The sequence below is a fragment of the Buceros rhinoceros genome, unplaced genomic scaffold (assembly GCF_000710305.1).
Source record: "Buceros rhinoceros silvestris isolate BGI_N320 unplaced genomic scaffold, ASM71030v1 scaffold5326, whole genome shotgun sequence".
NCBI lineage: Eukaryota > Metazoa > Chordata > Aves > Bucerotiformes > Bucerotidae > Buceros > Buceros rhinoceros.
The window spans coordinates 75,116-83,315 of record NW_010419204.1 but is presented as its reverse complement, the minus strand read 5'-3'; the positions used below and the strand labels follow the sequence as shown (position 1 = coordinate 83,315).

At 47.4% G+C, this 8,200-nt stretch overlaps 1 protein-coding gene across 1 annotated transcript in view; it reads right to left on the bottom strand.

Moving 5' to 3' along the window:
• The window catches only part of TRPC5 (transient receptor potential cation channel, subfamily C, member 5), a 58,804-nt gene that overhangs the window by 4,159 nt on the left and 46,445 nt on the right, over positions 1–8,200 (bottom strand). The gene's annotated exons all lie outside the window — the stretch shown is intronic.

The following is an 8,200-nucleotide window of genomic DNA, read 5'->3' as shown; positions in this document are numbered from 1 at the left end:
GCATTTACATCAACAGTATCTGACAAGAGATTAAACCACAGCCGTGATGATCTACGCTAAGAAACAGCGCAAGGAGGGAGAAAAGGACAATGTGGGATTTTAAGTTTCTGAGGAGTTTCAACCAGCTGTGGAGTGAAGGATGCTGGGCTGCAGGGCGGCAGCTCTCCGAAACAGCAGTAAAGTGCAGGACAGGGAGTTTAATAAAATCTGGCTGAACATCGTACCCCAAAAATGACTACGCTGGCTTTCTGGCTGCACTCCAGTGCAGGGGAAAAATATGCTCACATAGGTGCAGCTGAGCTCCATTTTACTCATATATTTAAACTACGTGCAGCTCTCGAGTTAAAAAGACTGCCTTGGTGGCTCAGGAGCACATTAATCTCTGTGGATGGTGTGAAATCAGCCCAGAACACTACTGTCTCCTGACAACTTACTGAAAGGGCTGTTTTCAAGCCGTAGGTAGACTCAGAAGCAGCTTCTTTTTGCCTCATTACATTACCAGACCCCATAAGCAAGGGAAATTGCAGCATCACCGTTACAAGCTGACAGTGGTGGAATTAAGTTTGGGGTAGTAAAAAATGTCGTTTGCAGCAGCAGAAATAATTGCCACCAAAAAACCTAAAAGTCCTGCTCATTTTTCCTTCATCTGTCTGTACCTGCAGGCTGCAGCACACTCAGCAGAGCCACAGGAGAGCAGGACAAGCTGGGGCCTTAAAGCTGCTGTTCCTCCTTCCCAGGCTGTGGGTTAGTGCTCTGAGCTCCACAGGACACCTGCTGCCCAGGAACTGCTCAGAGTTAAAGGCAACTTCAGCTGGAACGGTCTTCAGCAGAAGCATGACCACAACCAGCATCACAGGCCAGGTGAGCCCAGGGACGTTTAGTGGTCGGTCTGAACAAATCCCTGATGATGGAAATGTGTCTGTGAGGAGGCTGGTGGATGCTGGCTTCGGCCCCACCTGTATTTCTTCCTGTGCAGTCTCAGTCAACAAGTGCAATATCACCTCTCTTACAAGACAGACCAAAGCTCGAAGTATCTTTTCTTTCTCTTCTGCTGCTCTGGATTCCCCAGGGTTTACAAACTCAGCCTGGGTCAATTATTCACCTTGATGTTTTGAGAACCTGAGCAAATCAGAGGAGAGCTCCTGGCAGCAGTTCTCTATTGGAAATATATAGCAAAGAGACATTTCCATTTTACTGAGAGCTTCTGTGTGTGCTGGAAAACCACCGTTTTCTTGGGTACAGCTCTCTGTAGTGCTGTAGGCAGCGAAATCTGTACAGAGCGTCCCTCGCTCTGCTGCCTGTGTTGAGGACTAAGAGTGCCATGCTCCAGCAATCATTCGATACCCACCACAAACCTGAAGCTCTTGTGAGGGACAGCCAGCACGTCAGTTGTTGCATCGCCTGTGAACATGGCCCAGCAGACCACCAGCACGCTCCCGGCCCTTGGTGCGTCTCCTCAGTGACTGCAGGCCACTGGGCAAGACCTACATTTTTGAGAGATGCCCGGGTCGGAGCCTGCTTTGCATCAAAGCTGTTGTGAAGACTGCGCATAGGTGAACGCCCAGAGCAAGCTCCTCAATACCAGTACAGTGAGAGTCCAACCCCTGCTCAGCCTGGACCTGGCCACCATTTTCTTTCAAGCACTGTTCATCATTTCCGCTATAAAACACTCTACTGCTTAAGAGGGCAGAGCCCTCAAGCTCAAAGAACACATGAGCTCAAAGGAACCAGTACTCGGTTTCTCTGTGTGAAAAAAATCCTGCATCACTTACTATCACAATGCGAATGTGTCGTATTGGCCACATAATCCTCTTGCAAATCTCTGCCATTTGAAGTGAGAATTAATCTCCCATAAAGATTTCCACTGGGATCGCTGAAGCCATCTTACTGTGGCAGTTGTGAGGATTTTCTAATTCAGTCAAAGTGATGTATTCACAGATGTGCCAGATTTTAAATCATTACCTGATACACTAATTATCCAGAATAATTCAAGCATTAATCTCCATCTTCATCTCGGTGTAGAAAATCTGTTGTTTACATTTTGTGAAATGTTTTCTATAAAGATTTCCATCACCATCTCCCCTTCCTGGGCCATATGCTTTAGATCATAATTTGCCAAATAATGGCCAGCTTCTAGCTGGTACCAGCCCAACCAGCAGAGCCCAGCAAGGGAAGACTCTTACAGTTCTCTGTATGAGATGCCACTGCCACTGCAGCCTCTGCTTCCTCAACCCCTTCACTTGTGCAGTGTTTCAGCTCCTTTGTGGCTGGAAAGCTGAGGGAGCAAAACGCTGTTCCTTTTAGCACCCAGGCGCTGAAGCACGGGGCTGTCCCGGGGGAAGCCTGCGGCAAATCGGGGCACAGGAGCACGATTTTGTGATGTGAGTTAGCATCCCTGAAAGGATTGGGTTAGTCCCGAGCTGGCGATAGCTCATGGGCTGAAATGGGTTACGGCAGCTCCCTGCACTCTGCTGTTACACGCTGTGGTTGGGCTGGTGTAGAGCCACGCTACAAACAGCTAAGCTAAAACAACGCTGAGCTGATGGTGACACTCGGCAGCCAGGCACTCTGGGAGCCTCAGACTTTTCCTCTGTAAAACAACCACAAGATAATCAGTTCCTGAAGCTCCTCTACACTATGCAGAGGTGCGTGAGGGCTTCTGCCCCCTCCTCCAAGCGGTGTGTTCCCAGGCTGAGATCCTCCCCACGCCCATTTGGACAGGATAACGTATAAAGCTATTGAGCACCTTTCTAGCTGACGCAGAAAGGGCTGTGCGTGCCTTTCTGGTGCTTTATTATACACCAGTCAGCGGACTGAGCTGGAGATGGGGCTGCTGCCTGTCAGGTGCAGATATAGATGGCTGTGACAATGCTGCAAGAGCAGGCTGGCTGGCCTCGGAAGGAGGGACGGGAAGCTTTCCCAATGTGCCGGGAAGCCGACACGATTCCTGCATCAGGAGGAGCAGGACTGGTCTCTGCTGCTGTCCCAGGAGGTGCCAGCAGCAGCTCCACAAGGTTTGGAAGTGGCCAAACTGTAGCATTTTCCTCTAGGCAGGAAGGAGGAGATGCAGCGTTCACCTTTCAAAGGTGCTCGCTGACGTATCTTATTTGTAGCCTATTGAGTAAGGGAGGCTCCTTGCCTGAGAGGCACAGGAACTTCAACGCTGCTTTTCTGCTGTGTAATTAGCTGCTCTAGGAGAAGTCTTTAAACTCTGTTTAGTGTATTTCTAGCTCATGTGCCTCGTTACTGCTCTTTGCTAAACCCAGAGCAGGAAACTGCACAGAAAATCTATCAGCGATGGCTTTCAAGCAGGATAGCACAAGAAATAGACCCTTGTGTGTCCTGAACGGAAAGAACTGCAGAAAGAGGGTCAGGAGAAAGTTAATCTTTTCAGAACCCAACACAGACAACTCTTGTGCAGTTTCAAAGCTGTTAATTCTGTAATATGCGTTGGGCAAACTGATGATAACATCAGCAGAGCTTGGGGACTTAATGACAAGCTCAGAGAAGAATGCAGCAAAAATCCAATCAGGCTATTTGAGGTAAATGATGCTTAATGTTTTCCAAAGAAAAATACGTCATGGAAAAAAAAGTCTATGAGAAAAATCAGGGACACACAAAGGCAATTAATGTGCAGGAACCTGAGCTGCAGCTGACAACAACTGCCTTGGCTTTCAGAGCTGGGGATGACATACTGCAGGATAAGAACTTCACAGGATCAATCTCAAAACTAATACAGGAAAAATTACTAAAGGAGGACAATCTCGCATTAGAAGAACAGTTAGGGAATGTGACAGCCAGAGAAGAGATGAAAGTACTGTCTGGCACTGGGCAAAGCAAACAGAGTCCTGACCAGCAACCAGCCCTTCACACCAGAGAAGCTGCAGTGGCCCCACGCCAACCAGGCGTGGCCAGGAGGCAGTGCCCTAGGGGGAACAAGCAGCGGCAAGATGCAAACCAGCACATGAAAACAGAGGAAAGCAGGGCACAGCGTGCAGGCAGATGGGCAAGGGCAGGGAGCGATGGGAGAGCTGCTCCCCAGGCAGCGGCTCAGCCAGGAGCCTTCTGGCTCCAGCACAGGAAAGGAAAAGGACCTTTCATGAAGCACTGGCAGGTCCTGAAGAAATTCTCAGATACCTGCCCTGGGATACAAGAAAAGTGAATTCTTAGGCCAGGATACAGGTGAAGGCTTGGCTGCAGAGAAGAGCTGTCCTTAGCTGGTGACAGGCAGCAGGCAGCAATGTATTTAGATATAGATATACAGATCAGTTACCTTTCATCTCCCCCCAGCACGCTGGATGGAAACGACAACAGCTAATGAGAAGACCAGGGAATACTGTATTTGCAGAAACCCAGAGAACTCTGGATTGTGCTGGTTTTAGTGCAGTTAAATTATTTGAACTGACACCTTTTTTCTTTTCTTCAGTCATATTCCAGCGAAGTTCAGGTTTTATTTTAATAACCAAATAAATCAGAGCAGTCGGAAGGTCACGCAGACAAATAGTTCTCTAAAGAAGCCTCAGCAGGAAGAGACAATGAGAAAGCTGTCACTAAGGCTTTGTTCTCCCTGCCATCCTTTCTCCCTCCTTTATCGCTGCCTGATAGGAGCCTCTTTTCATGCTGAAAGTCAGAGAGATAAGGTGCATCTGTGCTGATAAAGTTAACTACCTCCAGCCAGGTCAGAGTCAGCTAATTCACAGGTGCCTGTAGAGAAACGGTGGGCTGAGGAGGGATGGCTGAGCCACGGTGCTCAAGTGTAGATAACTCTGTTAGTACCATGGGAAAAAAAAAAACCAAACCACTTCACCCCATTTCTCCTTGCACTATTTCCAGAATATTCCCTTTGATGTTTTTTTCTGCATAGCCAGGCAGCCTGGGATTGGACTCTTCCAAGGAAGAAAAAAGTCTTGAAATTTATTGCTGGTCGGAGCCAAATACAAAGGACCGTCAGGCATTTCTCCGTACTCCTCTGTATTTATTCCTTGTTTCTGTTTTTTTCCCTTTTTTTTCAAAAGAAATTAGTCCCAAGAAGAAAAATCCCGGTTTGGATCCACATGTGAATTTCAGATCCCACAGTCCAGTCTGTGCCAGTATAAGGATGTGATTTCAGCTGGGAAACGTGGTATCAGCTGCAACAAAGGTATTTAAAGGTCTAACAGTTATTTATCATGTTACTCAGGGCCATTGTAACTTTTAGATCGGAGCTTTGACTATGAATAATCACAAAGCACATCTGATGGGCTCTGCCACTGACTCCCACACTACAGAAGGGTTTACCAGAAGATCTGGTCACAGCAAGCTGACCAGAAGGGCAGTAACGCAGTAAGCCTGTGACTGGGCTGACCCTGGGAGCTGGTTTCATGTGTTGCTCAAATTTCCCTGTATCAAAGTTCTGAGTCTCACTGTATCTCCTTCAGCTTTACAACCTTTTTATGTACCTTCCTCAAAAGAATAAAATGATAATTTCCAAACTCTCCAAGTGAAGCAATGAAACCATGTACATGTATTCTGGTTCCAGATGTTTCAGTATTTTGCTCTTTGAGTGGTCATAAACTGCCTTTCCTCAGCAAAGGAACGGAGCTGGACTAGGTCTTTTACTGACCCTGTAAGGTCACAGTGGGAGAAGCAGGAGCCCAGCACCTCTGGAAGTCAGCCTGCTTGCACAGCCACTTAAATGCAGCGCCTGAGCTTAGCTGCCAAAACCTGAAAAACTGCTCCAAAATGAAAAATGCTACTAAATGTCCCCATCGTTTAAAGATATCCATGAGCCAAGAGAAAGGAACCGTTCTAACTGTAAGAGATTGCCCAAGGCTCTAAGTGAATCTTGAGCCGTGCAGATAGCACTGATTGCAGAGAAAAAGCCGACTCTGAAAGCAGATCTGGAGCTGAGGAGCTGGGGAGACCGGACTGGAGAAATGCCGACAAGGAGCCACGGGACAGCATCCATGTTACTAGACCTTCCCGCTGAACTGGATGGAGTTGTATGCATCCTGCTTCACCTGTATCAGCAGCATCCAAGGGAATCCGAGAAGCACTGGCATCTGAAAAGTCACGTTCCTGATGATTCTTAATATAGCTGTTCCCATTGCTCGGTATCGGGGGAAAGCTCTTCCCAGATAAATCCCCTTTAGTTTTTCACTTTTTCCTCAGTTATATTTTCCCTTTATCTTTCCCTTCTCTTCTTCTGCCTTTTTAACAAAAGTCCCCTCGATGCAGGAGCACAAGATAATGCTAACTGAGCTTGTCAGGCCTAAATAAAAGATGGGATAATGCAGGGGGCTGCAACCTATGTGGTTCCATCTGGATGCTTCAGCTTCTGTCACATAGCAAGAGCAAATCTTGCTGTGCTGCTTCACACGTAATGGGCAGAGAATTATTGACCTGTCATGCGGGGCACTGGTGTGTTAACTACCCCAAAGAATGCTGAACCCACCCGCATCAATGCCAGCAAATTCCCTGCGATACCTTAAAGCAGCCAGGGGTCATCTACAGATTGTACGTTCCTCTTGGATTTTAGATAAATATAATGTTTCTGCTCCTCTAAATAAGCCCCGGGGTGGTTTGGCCAAGGGTCAGATAAATATCTGTGTTTTCAAAGATAAAAACAGAAAGGATTAATCTCCTGATCCTGCTGACAATACTCCTCTGAGCAGGGGTCTGCAGGATTGGGCCCTATGATGGAGAATTAGCTTTGTCTGATCGAACAACAGAAGAAAGATGCAGCATGTTAAGTCAGAGCACATCGAGTGCTTCCACTCAGAGGCTCCGCAAACACCAGAGGAATATTAACAACTTGATTCAAGTCCATGGGTTATATGTAATTAGGCCAAAGCCAGCAAAAAGACAAACAGTTCTACACCTTCAAATGAATACTTTAGCTTGTGGACAAAAAGCAATCAAACTGCCTGCCAGTCTAGAGCGATGCTCCGGGGCTCGTTTCCCACTCAGGCCTCTCGCTCTATGGTGGCATCACGGCACACCACTGCTGCAACATACTTCCTTCTCTTTCAAGTAGAAATCTGCTGGGAGTCCCCCACATCCAGTCACAAGCTCCAGAGACAGCAGCCAGCCTTGGGAATCAATCTCGCTCCTCTAAAGATGAGCTACAGCTACCCAGCAGGGAACTGGAGAGCAGGGGTCCAGCGTTTCTTCACACATACCCCGCTCCATGGGGAAGCGTCACAGAAATCTGCCTGTCCAGATGTCACAAGAGGCACCGAGAAAGTTCAGGAGAATTTGCAGTTTCAATTAATTATTACTGATGATGCGGGTGAGTTTGGGGAGTGTAGAAATGGAGATCTAGGCAACTGCAGTTGCATTGTACGATGAATAAAAGACTTGAGCGTGTTCGCTGCACCCAGAACAGGGGGCCTGCACGTGGGCAGTGACCAGCAGGGTGTGCATGTTGGTCAGCTGGAGCCCCTGGGGGCCGTAGAACTGGGGGCCGAACAGTGCTATTTCACTCAGCCAGTGAACCAGAGAAGAGCAGTGTAATCCCCTTTGTAGAGCCTAGTGGTTTTGCTACACTGTAAAAAGCTTCCAGAGACATGAATCCCAGCTCACATCGGCGTAACAAGAGCGTAATTTAATTTCCTTCTGATGAGAGAGTTAAAAACCAAACACATCTCAATTTCTCCTAAGAAATTCAAATTAATGGTTCTGAAATAGGGCTTGGGAGATGAACACTTCCCGATGCTTTCTGATAGCTTCGATTTGAGCCGAGGCTTTGGAGCTGGCCTTAACCTCTGTAGGGGGACAATCCACCGCCCCAAAACCTGCCACGTGCAGGGACTGTCCAGCTCTGTATCTTGAACTAAGTTCATTGATTCATAAAATCCTTCCTTAGTAAAACCCCCACGTAATATCTGTGCAGCTAATGCAAGCAGAGGAGGTGCAACAGTTTTTTGACAGTCCTGAGGATCTTAGGTCACAGTGGGGCAGAGAATTTCTGCTGCTGTTGTGAATTTAACTGGGTAGCAGTTAACTGCCATGGTGCTGAGGGAGTTCAGCTGGTGCAGAGAACGAGAGGAATGCATGTTCTTTGTAGATCAAGAGAAGTTGGATACTACTTCCTGCAGGAAATCCAGAGTCATCCTGGACAGTGTAATAGGGAGCTGAAAAAGCTTTATATTCCCCTGTGCTTTGATGTTTAAGATCTCAACTCTGCAAAAATGGAGGAAAATCCCTGTACAACTTCCCT